Source organism: Hyperolius riggenbachi, chromosome 5, assembly GCF_040937935.1.
Source record: "Hyperolius riggenbachi isolate aHypRig1 chromosome 5, aHypRig1.pri, whole genome shotgun sequence".
NCBI classification, from domain to species: domain Eukaryota; kingdom Metazoa; phylum Chordata; class Amphibia; order Anura; family Hyperoliidae; genus Hyperolius; species Hyperolius riggenbachi.
Window position 1 is genome coordinate 93646645 of NC_090650.1, and position 16884 is coordinate 93663528.

Genomic DNA, 16884 nt, shown 5'->3' on the forward strand with positions numbered 1-16884 from the left:
GGGGTTGAAAGGACTTGCAGGTTTATGCCATTACCTAGGACTGTTTAGAGCGCTTTCACTTATGCTAAGGCATGGTCTGTATAAGGCCTCTGATGGTATCCTGAGGTATCTGGCACCAAGAGGTTAGCAGCAGATGTTATGTCCTGTAAGTTGCAAAGTGGGTCCTGAATGGATTGGACTTTTTTTTCCGGGACATCCCACAGATTCTCAAGTAGATTCTGATTTGGGGAATTTGAAGAACCAAAGAAAACACAATTTATTAGATCAGGCCACTACTTCTTCCATTGCTTTTGGTAGTGGACAGGGGTCAACAAAGGCTGGTCTGTGGATAGCACTGCAGTTTGCTGCATATAACTACTGTGTGCTCTGACTTTTTTGTTTCATGGCCAGCATTTACTTTTTCAGTGATTTGTGCTACACTAATGCCCCATTCAGCATATCAGAGTTCACATGCGTCGTGTGGAATAGCAATGTTGTGCTTGTCTCACATATAACGTATTTCAATGGAGTTACATTTGACCTTTTTCATTTTTTTTCTTTTTGTGCAATTTTTGATTTTTCTGTGTATTTACTGTACATCATGCAGCAGTGTTGCTTTCTTCCATGTGTGGGTGATGTATGGATCACATGCAGAAATATCACCGTTTTGTGTTGAAGTTAGATACGTTTTTATGTAAATTAACTTAATTGGTATGCACAAAAAAATCCCCAAAAATCACATTAAAATTAGCACAAAAATCGCAAAACACAGAATTGGACACGCAGAAAGCCACATGCAGAATTCCCATGGAATGGAGTGTGAACGATGCCTAACCCTTCTATGCGGTTGGACTAGACGAGCTTGACTTCTTTTCCCGCTCATATCAATGTGCCTTGGGCATGCTGAAGGAATCATGGCCATATACTTTCGTAAGCTTAGCGATTTGTGAATCGCCAGCGATTCTTTGAAAACACCAATTACTACTGAAAACCTTCCAGTGGACCACAGAGCTAAAGATTTTAAAGACGAACTCCACTGAAAATAATGTAATAAAAAAGTGCTTAAAGGGAAAGTCCAAGCTCCAAGCTTACCCGGGGCTTCCTCCAGCCCCTGGCAGCTGTCCTGTGCCCTCACCGCAGCTCCGGTGCCTCCCGTTGTCCTGCACTGCAGAAGCTGACCTGGCGAGGTCAGCTTCCTGGTTGGTTTCTTCTGCGCTCCATGGCGCGGGTCACGTGGTCCGGCCGACGTCATCAGCATTGTACTGCGCAGGCGCAGAACTACTGTGATTCTAGTTTTTGGAGTAAATAGCACTTGGATAGGCGTTAATCATTGTGTCCCTTATATAACTGATTTTGGAGGCAGCAACATCTACACTTCTGTATATAGACCAATACTGTAGTGGACAAATGAATATAGAGTTTGAGAGACAAACTGCCCAATCCAGAAACCAACAAGCCATGTGAAAGAGCCAATTCCATCAACAGAAACCTAAACCAAATAGATGCCAGCTGTACTTTTTTATGCATTTGGTTACCTGTCTATGTGGTTATCAGTAGGAATGGAATGTAAATCTAAGTTGATGCAGAACTATGCAAATTGTGTATGCAAAGGTATGCAGCTTGAAAATCGACCAACCATGGCTTAATTTGGTCCTTTTTCAAGCTACAAAAATTTGCATACACAATTTGCATGAAGACTGGTGTCCCCTGGCAGGGATCAGGGCACGATCCCACAGGCAGCAGTTTGTGAACAAGGCTGTACAGACACAGCCAGCGACATGCTCTGTCTATGTGGAGGGCAGCAGGTGGCCGAAGTGCGGCGGAGGGGGGTGGAGTGCAGGAGAAAACAATACACTGGTGCAATGCTTGGGCGAGATGAAACAGCATGCTGGATCTCCCGCTGATCTACTTGGGTGCCATACGCACACTAGATTCTCAGCAGAGGCAGTCTGTAGCAGCCACCTCAGCCGATGGTCATATCTAGAAGAACCCATGGAGAAGTATGAGATTTGTTTGATCAACTGATAGATTTGCAAAGCTCTGATTTGTTGTGATCTCATCCTGCATCAGCACATGATCATGGCTAGCAAATCAGAGACATACATATCTATCACCTGACCTAACTGATCACATTTCTCCATGAGTTATCCTTGACATGACCATCACTACAAGTCAAGTGTGTATGGACCTTAATTCTGTATTATTTGCATCTAACTGACCATTTCTAGCTATCAGCTTCATGTTCACAGAGCACCTGTGGAGCCAGAGCTGTGACATCATCCTTTTTGTAACTATACAGATTTATTTATTATTACTTCTAAAATAATGCAAAGTTTTGCACTGCTGAACAAAATGCTCATTTCAAAATATCTACCAGGCAAAAACTGGTGCATTTTTTCACAATTGCTTGCAGCTATAGATCTGCACTGCTCACATTTCTCCATTGGATCCCATCATACCTGGTTCCAACAGTGCATCTGCATTTTTACTGAAAAAAAAGAAAGGGCTTTGTCCACTGCAAAGCTCTCCACAATCTCTCTCCCCTGTACATCTCCTCACTAGTCTCCAGATACCAACCCAACCGCAGTCTCAGATCTGCACACGAGCTTCTTCTATCCTCTTCTACAATTACCTCCTCACATTCACGTGTACAAGACTTCTCACGTGCCTCACCCCTCCTCTGGAATGCCCTTCCACAACACATCCGCCACTCTCCCACCTTTGAAATCTTTAAACGCTCCCTCAAAACCCACCTTTTCTGACAAGCATATTCTCTAGCTTAGGCCATGCACCCACTAAATAACCTAATTACGCACTGCCTGTACATATACTGTATACTTCCCCACCTCTTGTTTCCACCCCATTCCTTTAGATTGTAAGCTCGCAAGGGCAGGGCTCTCACCCTTTTGTGTCATGGAATATTATTAATTTAATTGCTTGCACACTGTTAGACATTTATACATTTTAGTCATCATGTTAAATCAAATTGTATCTTGTATCAGTGTTCATATTTGATGTATATCATTGTCTGTATCATTATGTATCCCTTGTTTGTTTTCTTACATTGTACAGCGCCACGGAATATGTTGGCGCTTTATAAATAAATAATAATAATAATAAATAATAATAATAATAATAATCTCAGGCTCTCAAATGCAGAAAATGTTGTCTTGTTTAGCTAGTGCTAAACGCTTTCTACTACCGAGCAGAAAAGCATTTGTCATCAGTTCCTGTTATTCGTCATTGCATCCCGTTTTGAACCCCTAGAGGGATACAGAACTGCAAACAACACTAGATGCTACTGGACATGCAGCATCTTGGAAAATGTGATCCACTGCGGCACTTGTGCAATCTCCAGAAATCAATGGTAAATGCATTGAGAGGTACGCGTCAATTCACCACAATGTGGGATGGGGCAGATCCCAGTGCTAAATGACATGCATGGACACCGGCAGCTGTCCTCTTGAACTGGCCTTAATCCCACCAATATATTCAGGAAGAAGAGTCCCACTTAGCAACATTCTGCTCAAAAGAGACTTTATTCATCCAAATAGGCTGGATTCACAGTGGTCAGTTGTTATGAGTGTGAACTGCAATGGAGACTGGACACAGACTTTAACCACTTCACAACCGCAGTGTTTTTCCGTCTAAAACCAAAGCAATTTTCACATCACGCTCTTCCCCTTCATTGGCCAATAACTTTGTTGTTACTTATCACACCAAAATGATGTACTGTATATATTGGGTTTTTTTTCGCCACAAATTAGGCTTTTTTTGGGTGGTACTTTTTACAACAAATTATTTTATTTTATATGCATTTTAACTTCTTAACAACCGCCCCACGCCAACAGGCGTGGTCGCGGCGGCAGCCCCAGGATCGCCTAAAGCCAATTGGCGTCAAGTCCTGGGGCTGCATTTTGCAGGAGATCGCGCACAGGCAGCGCGCGCATCTCCTGCGCACATCTCCTGCTTCAGGCTCGGGAGACTGTTAGACGGCGTGATCACCGTCTATTTACATGTACAGTGCTGCGATCGGCAGCAGCGCTGTACTGGGGACAGCCGTGTGACACGGCTGTCCCCCTGAGGGACAAGAGAGCGATCGGCTCTCATAGGGTGAAGCCTATGAGAGCTGATCGCTATGATTGGCTGGCTGGGGGGAGGGAGGGTTTGAAATAAATAGATAAGTTAAAAAATAGTAAAAAATAATAAAAAAAACCACAAATATTTAAAAAAAAAAAAAACACCTGGGGGGCGATCAGACCCCACCAACAGAGAGGTCTGTTGGTGGGGAGAAAAGGGGGGGATCACTTGTGTGCTGTGTTGTGCGGTCCTGCAGCTTGGCCTTAAAGCTGCAGTAGCCAATTATGGAAAACACAGCCTGGTCTTTAGGGGGGTTTACCACTGTGGTCCTCAAGTGGTTAAAGGGAATAACGAGAAAAAAAAATTAAAAAATAATTATTTCTCAGTTTTCAGCCATTACAGTTTTAAAATAAAATGTGCTATGATAGATAAAGCCCACATGTTTTATTCGCCCATTTGTTCCAGTTATTACAATGTTTAACCACTTAAGCCTAACTGGCCGAAAATTTTCATCCAGTTAGGCTGCGCGCACTCCCGCGGGTCGCACGCGCTCCCGCGGGCCCCCCCCCCCCCCCCCCCCCCGTGTGCTCCCCCGCTGCTGGCCGCTAGCCCACCGATCAGTGAAAGGGATTATAAATCCCTTTCGCTGATTGGACCCCTCCCCCCGGAGAAAAGCAGACAGCGTCTCTTCAGACGCTGCGGCTTTTCTGAGCTCTGGTCTCCTTTCTTCTGCTGGGAGCAAGATCGATCGCTCCCAGGACTTTTTGATTGTGGCCATCTTGTGGCCAAATAGCAAATTACACCAAAAACACACAGTATTAAATAAACACATTTAAATACATTAAAAAAAAACCCTGTTTACCTCCCACACCAAAAAATACCCACATACAAGTTTAAATTAAAAAAAAAAAAATTACAATAATAAAAAAAAAAAAAACATAAATAGTTACCTAAGGGTCTGAACTTTTTAAATATGCATGTCAAAGGAGTATATCAATATGATTTAATAAATTATGGGCTTCTAAATAGTGATGGACGCAAATTGAAAAAATGCACCTTTATTTCCAAATAAAATATTGTCGCCATACATTGTGATAGGGACATAATTTTAACGGTGTAATACCCGGGGCATATGGGCAAATACAATATGTGAGTTTTAATTATGGAGGCATGTATTATTTTAAAACTATAATGGCTGAAAACTGAGAAATAATGAATTTTTTCCGTTTTTCTCTTATTCTTCCTGTTAAAATGCATTTACAGTAAAGTGGCTCTTAGCAAAATGTACCACCCACAGAAAGCCTAATTGGTGGCGGAAAAAAAAAGATATAGATCAATTGATTGTGATGAGTAGTGATAAAGTTATTGGCAAATGAATGGGAGGTGAAAGTTGCTCGGATGTAAAAAAATTTCAACCCTGTGGGCTTAAGTGGTTAAATTGTGTCCCTAGTACAATGTATGGTGTTAATATTTTATCTGGAAATAAATGTGTATTTTTTCTGTTTAGTGTTTTTTAATACTGTATTAATAATTAAGAGCCTTTGTTTGAAGAAAATAACAGTAAAATACCCTCATTACATACATATTAAAAAGTCCATAAGGTAGCGATTCTTGTAAGTTTTTGTAAATAGTGTCAATTTTTTTTTCAAGTGTTTTTTTTTTTTGGGGGGGGGGGGAGGGGGGGTAACCATAGGGTAGGGGTGTATGGGGTTATATATTAATAAAAATGTAAATATTGCTATATATAATAGTGTATGGGGTGCATTTTGGTGCTACACTTAATGGCCAAGTACTGTAAACAGTACACAGAAGTAGTAGGTGTAAGTGTTTCGTTTCACTTTGTTAATGAAAGCCAATGCCTAGCTGACGTCAGCTTTTCATTCATCACAGGCACTTTGATCGTGTTTGGGAACAACCTGTTCCCTTTCACCAATCACAGAACAGCGGGATTTTGACGGAAACAGCGGCAGTGCGGCGATCTGTAACTAAAGAAATAAGCATATATACACCCCTGGTGCTGAAGTGAAGTCCACAGCAGCATAGATATGCGTACCAGCGGTCGGGAACCGGTTAATACAAAGACTACATGCAGTGAGTTAGAATAACGCAATCTGTTACAACGTAGTACTATGAACAGGCCCATAGGATTGCATGGTGAGTTGACATGAAGAATTATTCTGCAACGCAACTGCGCCCTTTGAACTAGCCCATAAAGGCAATGTAGCCGGTGCCTCATAATACCTTTTTTTTTTATTTTAAATCAACTTTATAGATCTATATCATTTGAATAATTTTTTGAGGGACACACAGCATGCATTTTGTCAGATATAGCGCCCTCCATAATTTGTGGAACAAAGACACATTTTCGTGGATTTACTTCAGTACATAACTCAGATGTGATTAATGTGAACATTCCAGACTTTAAGGATATTTGCATACATTACAGTTTCCTGTAAAAATACAACACTTTTTATACACAGTCCCCCTCTTTTCAGAGCACCATAATGTTTGGAACGAAGCAATGATACGTAAAGTAGTCGTGTATAGTACTTTGTTGCTGAATCCATGCATGCAATGAGTGCAATTTGTTGACATCACCAGCTGCTGAGTTTCCTCTCTGCTGGTGCTCTGACACGCCTCTGCTGTAGCCATCTTCAGCTTTGAGTATTCCTCTGATGAAGGAGTTCACCCCGAAACATGTTACTGCTGAAAATTTGATAAACGCAAGTTTATTGAGCCAATTGAGTGCCTCCTTCTTATCTATTATCTACTATCTATAGAATTCTTGTTTTTAGCAGTATCTTTGGGATAATCATCTTGTTTCAGAATGAAGCACCGTCATATCCATTTACTGGAACTTTTGCAGATAAGATGTTTCTATATACACTAGAATTCATTGTGTAAAGTTTAGTACACACGCTAGATAAAACTTGGCTGAGGTGTCCCATAACGACTGCCTCTGCCGAGAATCTAGTGTGTGTACAGTGGGCCATGATGCCCCCCAACACATCGGTCAGTGATCAGCCTGGGGCATTGCTTCAGAGAGTTGTTCTTACCCCTCCCGCAGCATGAGGTCACTCTTGTGCCACTCCATTGGCCCTCTGCGCCCCTGCATAGTAACAGAATAGGTCACTAGCCTACAGGGTCCCAATCCCTGCCTGGGAATATGCGTCTTATGCAGGGCCGGATCTTCCAAGTGAACCATGTGCTCAGGACAGCGCTGTTTAGAGGGCAGTCCTGTGGCACAGCCAGAAGTGTCAGGGCCGTTTAAACCAACTGTCAGTACCTTGCTGTTCACCTCACTGCATGGAAGATCTGGCATTGAGTACAGGTGACAAGTTAGTTCACCACCACCTCCATACACACCCACCTCCAATGGAGGAAGAAACAGAGCTCTGTTCCACACTGCAACCCTTTAAGGCCACCCCCTCTTTATATAACAGTAGCCACAGGTGCAATGTTTACTGCATGCGGCCCCGCCTCTAACTCTACACACGCACACACACACACACGCTCACACACCCACACACACACACACACCCAAAAGTTCAGGTGCTAGGCTGGTCTTGGGAAGTTCCTGTTTGCCTCCACACTTCCCGCCATCCCTTTGATACAGGTTGAATTTGGTATTGTCTGTCCACAACACTTTTTCCAGAATTATGTAGGCTCTTTTAGGTACTTTCTTGCAAACTGTAATCTGGACAACTTGGTTTTTATGGCTAACCAGTGGTTTGCATCTTGTATTGTAGCCTCTGTAGTTCTGTTCATGAAGCCCCCAACAAAGAAGCCTGGAACTCACTAGCAGTGCTTTTCTAAGCCTTTTGTAAGAGCTTGTGATTCGAAAAGCTTTTTCTAATGTAATGCTATAGGTGTGATCCCGCTAGAGCCATGTGATTTTATAAAAATCCCCCATAGCATTGCATTAGCAAGAGCTTTTCAAATCATAAGCGCCTAGAAAACCACTGCTAGTGGGTCCCAGGGCTGACGCACTGTTTCTGGTATGCTGGACAGGAGTTTTAGAACTTTTCTTATCCAAAGAGGGGATTCTTCTGTTATCAGCAGTGGAGGTCTTCATTCCTCTCTTTGTGGTTACAGAGCTCATCAGTGCATTCTTTATTTTTAAATAATCATAATAATATTCCAGACAGTTGATTTTAGTCATTCTCAGAATTTGACAATTGCCCCTAATGGTTTTCTTCTTGTTTTTCAGCCTCATAATATTTTTGGGACTTTCAGCTTTTCTCCTCATGTTTGCAACAGAAGATGCTGGCACTATATAAATCCAAAATAACTACAGACTCCAAATGGCAGAAACAAATCTAGACATCTTCTCCTTGTAGTGATGAAAGAGTGAAACACACCTCAGTAATCACAAACACCTTCGAAGACAATTGTCCCAAAACAATATGGTGCCCTGAAATGACAGGAGCTATGTATAAAAACGTGTACATTATACACAGTGACACTGAAATGTCTAAAAAGAACTTTACAGTCTAGAATGAGCACAGTAATAAAGTCTGAGATGTTTGGTTTACAATTTGACATTAAGGAGTAGAGGGATAAATCAAATAAAAATGTCTTTGTCCCAAAGATTACGGAGGGCATTGTAAAGCCACCAAATCCAATGATTGAAGGAAAAGTTGCATCTGTTTTTCCAAAACCATAATTTTATGGAATAAAGCATAAAATCTAACTGCTTGGTTATATCGTGTAATCGCTGTGACCATTAGGTCTGTTCACTTGAATCACTGTAAACAGCCAATCAAGTTCACAGGAATTTACAATAGGAACTTCTCTGCACCTGATTGGATGAAAATGAACAGAGACTGCTCTTCATTGCATTTCTCATTTAGAACATCACTCCCTTTAGATCGTAAAAATTGTAATGTTTTATAAGCTTGATAAATTGTATTTATTTGTATTAAAGCTGAACTCCATTCTAATTAAAGTTGATGATAGTGCATTTGTCATTAAACACTTCAGGTTCTGAGTTATTTACCCCTAAAATTGAACCTGGGATGGCAGGGAGGGGGGTGGGAATATACGTATCTGAGGCTTCCTCCAGCCCCATTTAGGCCGATTGCTCCCTCGCCATCCTCCCCCGCCTCCTGAATTTTCTGAAAATGGCCACAGAAAGTCCTCCGGTCTGCGGCATACTGTGTATGCATAGACCGGCCGCACATGCCCGTCGGGCTCCCAGCCACAGGAGCGTGGTCGGGGAGCGCGCATGGCTGGACTACACCTGCACTGATGGGCCCCAACTGGAGGATTTTCCAGGGCCAATTTCAGAAGATTCAGGAGGCAGATGAGGACAGCAAGGGAGTGATCAGCCTGGAGGGGGCTGGAGAAAGCCCCAGGTACGTTTATTCCCCTCACCCCAGACTATCTCGGGTACACTTTAAGGTTCCTGACAATTTTGGCATTTCAGTTGTGTCAATATTGATCTAGCAATAACTTTTACAATACTTACGCCATCAAAGTGATATAGATTTTGGTTTTATTTCGGGATAACATAGGCTTTCTTTGACACATAGATGCTTGGCCCAGCTACAGACCTCCACTGTACCTACTCCTACCTATTGCCTGATAAAGCGGAGTCATACCTGCGAAACGCGTTGCATTTTTCCATGGAGTATGTAAATAAATTTGTTCTGCTAAACTTTGTTGGCAGACATTTTCATTCTTCTGGCGCCTCTGTATCCCTGTTACATAGACTTTCTTTGGTTACTATTTTTTTTCCCAAGAATTGTTCAATTTTCAAGTTTTCCATTTCCACACTTCCTATTTTTCACATGACAAGTGCCACAGATTTAAAACACCTAAATGTATTATTTTGCTTGTCCCAATTAAAACAATCCCATACATGCCATATTTCCATACTAGCAGTGTATGTAGTGGACCATTATCTCTCTTTTTTGTACTTGCTTGACGCTACGTCACCAGTTCACTATTTTATGCACATAACTGCAGCTATAGCAACAGTTCACTATTTTATGTACATTACTGCAGCTATGGCAACAGTTCACTGTAGCTGGGCAGCACGGTGGCATAGTGGTTAGCACTCTCGCCTTGCATCGCTGGGTCCCCAGTTCGAATTCCAGCCAGGTCAACATCTGCAAGGAGTTTGTATGTTCTCCCAGCATCTGTGTGGGTTTCCTCCGGGTACTCCGGTTTCCTCCCACATCCCAAAAACATACAGAGAAGTTAATTGGCTTCCCCCCTAAAATTGTCCCTAGACTACAGTACATACACTACACAATACAGACATATAACTATGGTAGGGACTAGATTGTGAGCTCCTCCGAGGGACAGTTAGTGACAAGACTATATACAATAATACAATACAATAACATTTGTAAAGCGCTTTTCTCCCATAGGACTCAAAGCGCATAGTTGTGTCTCAGATTAATACAGGGTTGCAGGCTGGATTGTGTTACAGAGGAGATAGTCAGATGTTCATGAATGCCAGACTAAAGAGGTAGGTTTTCAGTTTAGACTTAAATGCTTCCAGGGATGGAGCTGTCCTGATTGGGTGTGGCAGGGAGTTCCAAAATGTAGGGGCAGCATGACAAAAGGCTCTGTCTCCAAAGGTTTTGAGGTGGACTCTGGGGGTGACCATGGTGTTACGTCCTTTTGATCTAAGATTGTGGGGGGTATGATGCAGTTGCAACAAGTCCTTTAGGTATCCAGGGCCCAGATTGTGCAAGGATTTGAATGTCAGTAAGCCGATCTTGAACAGAATTCTCCATTTTATCGGTAGCCAGCGGAGTGAGCTCAGGGTTGGTGTTATATACTTTGTACAGAGCTCTGGAAGATGTTGGCGCTATATAAAGACTAAATAATAATAATAATGTTATGTACATAACTGCACCTATGGCAAAAGTTTACTATTTTATGTAACTAACTGCTCCAAATTTTCATTTTTGCATCCCCATAGCATGATGCTGCAAGAATTTCATTCATGAAATTTGGACTAGAGGTAGTACATTAGAATGCTAAATGTCACTCTGTTCACAGCCCATATGAAGCCTCACACAATTGGCCCCTTTTTCAGTACACTTTGATACCAGCTAAAACAGAAACCAAATTAAGAAGGTGAGCTACATTTTTAAAATGTCTGATGAACACTTTACATTGCATACTGCAGTCCTGGATGGATTTTTTTCCCATAAAAGAAGAATTACACTTTAAAGTGGATCAAAAATAAACTTTTGCTGCCTTCATTTTTCTGCAACCTAACATATAGTTTATTGGGCATTCTTCCCCCTAAATGCTTTTTTTAAAATTTTATTTATTACCTAATTGCATGTAAATGAATGTATCCACACCCCCATCTCCTCTAGCACCTAGGCATTCTGAGTCCCATGCTGAAAGTGTTCATGGGAGCTCAACCTGGGGAGGAGGAGGCTTTTGGTGAAGCATGCACGATATTTCAGAGGTGGGGGGAGCCGAGAAAGGAGGAGAGGAGAGTGGAGTTTTCACAGGCTGAGGGATGGAGATGCAGAGCAGCTTGCCTGTGTGTAATGTTGAGAAGCAGAATATGGCTGCTCTCATTGTATCACAAGGAAGAGATAATCATATACTGTTGAAGCCGTTTGCAGCTAGACTTGCTGTGTAAACTATCAAAACTTTAGATAAGATATATAGACAAGTTACTTGTTATAGTTAGCTTTTCATCTCGGATCCGCTTTAATTGTACAATCAGCAGAAAATTGCTGTGCTGGACTCTCCCTGTCATTTTATCATTCATTTCATCATTTGAAAATGATGACTTGACTGTACTTCCTGTTCAGAGCTACAAAAAATAACAACCATGGTTTGACACATTGTTTTGGGGAACACCTTCATTTTCACTACTTTTAATGAAAAAAAGCCCAAATGTCTAGAATATAAAAATAAAGTTGCTAATGACATAAATAATAAATATGTGCTTGCAGTGTAATGATCAGTTTACAGGTGTCAGTTTAAAGATGCCCATTAATGGTACTTTTTTTCACTAAATGCGATCTTTCGATGCGATTTGAATGAAGGCCATTATCGATTGTTCACATTTACTGAGTGATTTTACCCTATTTAGCAATCGACCAAAGAATCGTTCATTGTGATTGCCTTCATAAACAGCATATTTTCTATACCATTCAATTGTAAAATATCACATCGAAAGATTACATTTGGTTAAAAAATTGTACCGTTCATGGGCACCTTAATATAGACTTGAATGGAGGGTACTGTTGGTTTGTCAGACCATACTGCTATGCCCATTATTTCACAGGAAGTGTTCATCTGAGGGCTCGTTTCCACTATTGCGGTGCGGAATCGCCTGGATTCCACCGCTGATGAAATCGCGTGCGAATTCGCATAGGTGAGGGTATCTGCGATTTTAACCATGTCACTGCCTGTGTGAATTTACATCGGTACCTATGCGAATTCGCGGCAAAAAACGCATGGGGAAAACGCATGCGATTTCCCTATTAAATACATTGTGTGCGATTCGCCTGCATTCCACACGCAGGCGAATTCTGCAGGGTGTTCCGTGCAGATTTTGTCTGCACAATAAAACGCTCCCGCAGACGCATAAGTGGAAACAGGCCCATTCACTTATATTGTCTATGCAAATCCGCATACGCAAGACGCATGCGGATTCGCGATAGAGGAAACGGGGCCTAAGTAGTCAGCAATGCCCTGCTATCACCAAGGCACACTGATGTACAGTATGGAGTCAGCATTCCCTGTGTTGTGAATGATTCTCACATGTTTGTACCAAGCACTCAGCAGAAACTTGCTGTGAGGAGATACATAACATTAGTAGCCATACATTGAGGCTAAGTTCACAGTGGGACGTTAAAGTCGTACGTTAAAACAGCATTTAACGCAGAATAACTCACTGCAATGAAAAATCAATGCCCTGTTCACAGTGCACAAATGCGTTGGTGTGTAACGCTGCACGTTAAGTAAAAGTACAGCATGCAGTGCGTTATACACGTTATTAGCTGCGTTGGACTGTTTGCACGTGCTCAGTAATGACTTGGAAGCATACTTTTCATTGCCTGTATTTTTTACTGTATGTGCTGTATGCAACGGTAACACTGCGTTGCCACTTTTTGGGCGCGTTGCGTTGTAAGCTTGCGGTGCGACTTTAACGTGGCATCAAAACGCAACGTCCCACTGTGAATCTAGCCTGACACTTTTAGGGGAGAACATCCTATCACTTATTACCATTAATGTTTGAATGATTTTACCTGCCTTGCTTCTAATTGTTTACAAAGATCTTAAATCTTTGTAAAAAATTGTAAAAATATATATATACAGTAACTTACCAATATTATTCATATGCTTAATTCAGCGACACTTCAAGGAGTTCTCATTCAGAGTACACCTCTTTTGAAATGATATACAGTCACTTTCTTGAGGTCTTGTAAATACTAGCAGTTGTTTTTTTGCGTATGAAACTAGCCTCCTTCTCCACCCACCAGGAGAGTAGAAGGAAGGCTTATACAGCTTACAGTAGGAACGCAGCACATGAGTCAGGTAAAAAGGGTGACGCGCAGCCGAGGACATTTGGGCGCCGCCATAGACCTTGATGTGAATTACAGCTAATGAGTAATTTGGGCGTCGGCAAAGCACAAATTACTATACAAAACAGCTGAGCAATAGCTGGAAGGCGAATTGCATCTTACACCCACTGTATGGTGCCTTGGAGGGGGAATAGTACCGTATATTCCGGCGTATAAGATGACCCCCCCCAACTTTTCCAGGTAAAATATAGAGTTTGGTATATACTCGTTGTATAAGACTACCCCTCTTCCAATGCACACCAAATAAAAAAAAAAAAATCCTATACTGGTGCTATGTATGAACAGAGACTGGTGCTGTACGGTATGTGGTTCCCAGTATATAACAGTATATAGGCGATTGACTGGTTGGATTGGTCAACTCTCCCTAAGTGGATTGGTCAGCTCTCCTTGTCTACCTGTTTATCAGAGCGGTATGGAAGAATAGATCGCGCTGTGCCCATAAAACACGCCTCTTTTACCCTTCTGGCCCACCCTTGTATCCTATTTACCTCCTTCTAGCACAGATCTTGCCCACGTGCACCTGCGTCGCTTCACTACAGTCCACAGCAGCAAAATCTGAAAGTCAGTAACAGGATAGGGCGTATCACCCGGCATCAATGACACCCGGTGTATAAGACGACCCCTGACTTTTCAGATGATTTTCAAGGGTTAAAAAGTAGTCTTATACACCAGAAAATACAGTAATTAACACCACCGGGAAACTTGCTACAGCAGGGTAAGACAGCAAAGACTTAGGGCCCGTTCAGACTACAAAATGCGGACCGCAACGCATGCGGACCGCAACGCGTACGAACGCACGCATGTCCGCGTTCGTATGCGTTGCGTGGCTGATCCCATCACTGAAAAGTGAATGGGACAGCCGCGCGTTTTTGTAAAATCTGCGTGCAGCATGCGTTCCCGGACCGCACAGGTCCAGAACGCATGCAGTGTGAACATCAGACATTGCACTCTATGCAATGTCTGATGTCGTGCGTTTTGGCCACCTGCACGCGTTTCCAAAACGCGGCTGGAAACGCGTGCAGTGTGAACGGGCCCTTAACCCTGCACCCAAATTTCCAGACGCCTTTTTTTCATGTATGCGTCAGCACAAAAATTATTCTACTTGGAGGTTCTGTCAATGCGTACATGGTGTCCTGACGCCATGGCTTTTCTGTGAGGGTGAGCCGAAAGATGGCTCACCCTTTTTTCTTGGAATGTATTATTCATTTTGTGTGTCTTGCAATTTGTTATACATTGTATACTTAAAGTGTACTAGAGCTGAAAAATATAAAAGATTTATACATACCTGGGGCTTTCTCCAGCCCCATCCGCAAGGATCGCTCCCACGCCGCCATCCTCAGCCTTCTGCAGCGTCGGTACCGGGTCCCGTAACTTAAGCCAGTTGCGGCCAGTCTAAGCAGGAGCAGTACGCCCTCTACGTATCTCTTTCTACGTAAGACAAGTACGTTCTTTGCGTGTCTCTCCGGCAGCCGCTCGCTGAAGTTACGGGACCCGGGTCCAGCGCTGCAGAACGCTGAATGTGGTGGCGTAGGAGCGATCCAGGCGGATGGGGCTGGAAGAAGCCCCAGGTATGTATAAATCTTTTATATTTTTTGCTTTGGTTTTCTTTAATATTAAATTTGTCACTGTAATTACCAGTTCTGTATGTTGCACCAGTGTCTAGACTTGGTGTACACCATTGTCTGTATTATTATGTACTTCTTGTATGTTTGAAAATAATTGTGGCTGCTGGAGATGAGAATATGAGCATTATTGTGTAGGAAGACTTTCAGTATTACAGAATCATTGCTATCTGTTCACTCTCCCCAATCTGTTTGTGCAGCTTTAAGTTGGAACTTATCCAATGACAGTTGCTTTTGCCTCCTTTTGAGGACTTCACGGAAATATTTAATTGTACAGTCCCGACACTCAGATCAAATATTGATTAGTCAGTGTTTGGATACTGTAAAATCTTTCCTCATCTGATTTACATTCTGAAATGTATCTGATGGTGGCATCTTTAGTTCTGCCAGGTGATCTGTACGGAATGTTCGTTACTGAGAGTTCTATGCACAGAGGGAGATATTGCTTACTTGGCAGTTGGAAAAAGCCGTTATTTCCCACAATGCAATGAGGTTCACAGACAGCAAACTGTTAGGACCTTGTTCATGACATCACACTGTGGGAGGGGTTTCACCACAATATCAGCCATACAGACCCCTCTGATGACCTATTTCGTGAAAGGGTAAAGATATGGGAAAGGGGGCATCAGCTACTGTTTGGGATGAAGTTCCATCTTGGGTTAAAGTGGATCCAAGATACATTTTTACTCATTGTATAATTGTATTCCTTTCCTATAGTTTATAGGGCATTCCTTAAGCCAAATACTTTTTTGTTTTAATACTCTAATTCCCCATAAACTAAACAAGCCACGCCCACAGCTTTTCATAGTGCCTTGGCATTTTCAGACAGTAGCTAGAGCTTATGGGAGCTCAGTCTGGGGAGGAGGAAGGGGAGGCGTTACTAGCCAGAGATTTCAGAGGCAGAGGGGAGGAGGGGGAATTAAGTTTTCACAGGCTGAGGGCTGGAGGTGCAGATCAGCTTGCCTGTGTGTAATGTTTACAAACAGAACATGGCCGCTGTCATTGTATCACAGGAAGAAATAATCATATTCTGTTGAAGCTGTTTGTAGCTAGATCTAAACTTTAGATAAGATATATAGACAAGTTACTTGTTATAGTTAGTTTTTCATCTCGGATCCGCTTTAAAGTTCCTCTTTAACCACTTTGGGACTGGATGGCTCTGGCCCCTATAAACCGTGATTACTGTGATTAGCTCACAGTAATCACAAGGTCTCAATGAAATTGTCTCATAATCGAAATACGTAGCTCTGCAGTCAGTGTGATAGCAGAGGGTGGACTGCGGAGTCGCAGTATTGACACAAATGACGGGAACAGCTGGCACGTGGAATGTAAAATCTATGCCCTGCTGTCTCAGGAAGACAAAAACAGGGCATAGTTTTCAACTGCACTGGTCCTGAACCGGGTAAGTAGAATCCTAGTGTCAAAGAAGGGAAGAACTATATGCTCAGTCATAATGATGTGACGTTTGTATACGTACTGTGCTTGTACTACAAGACGTTGCTTGCTTAAGCAACAAAGAAAGTTCATAAACGCTCTAAACCCCCAAACATCATATCAGTCCGTGCAGGATCAGGTCAGCCAGGCCATACGAGATAAATGAACAAAAAAGGGATCCGCACACCAGACCA

At 42.4% G+C, this 16884-nt stretch overlaps 1 protein-coding gene across 3 annotated transcripts in view; it reads right to left on the bottom strand.

Annotated features, from left to right (window-relative positions):
- Positions 1 to 16884, bottom strand: part of LOC137519679 (ferroportin-like) — a 78443-nt gene that overhangs the window by 16738 nt on the left and 44821 nt on the right. The window lies entirely within an intron of this gene.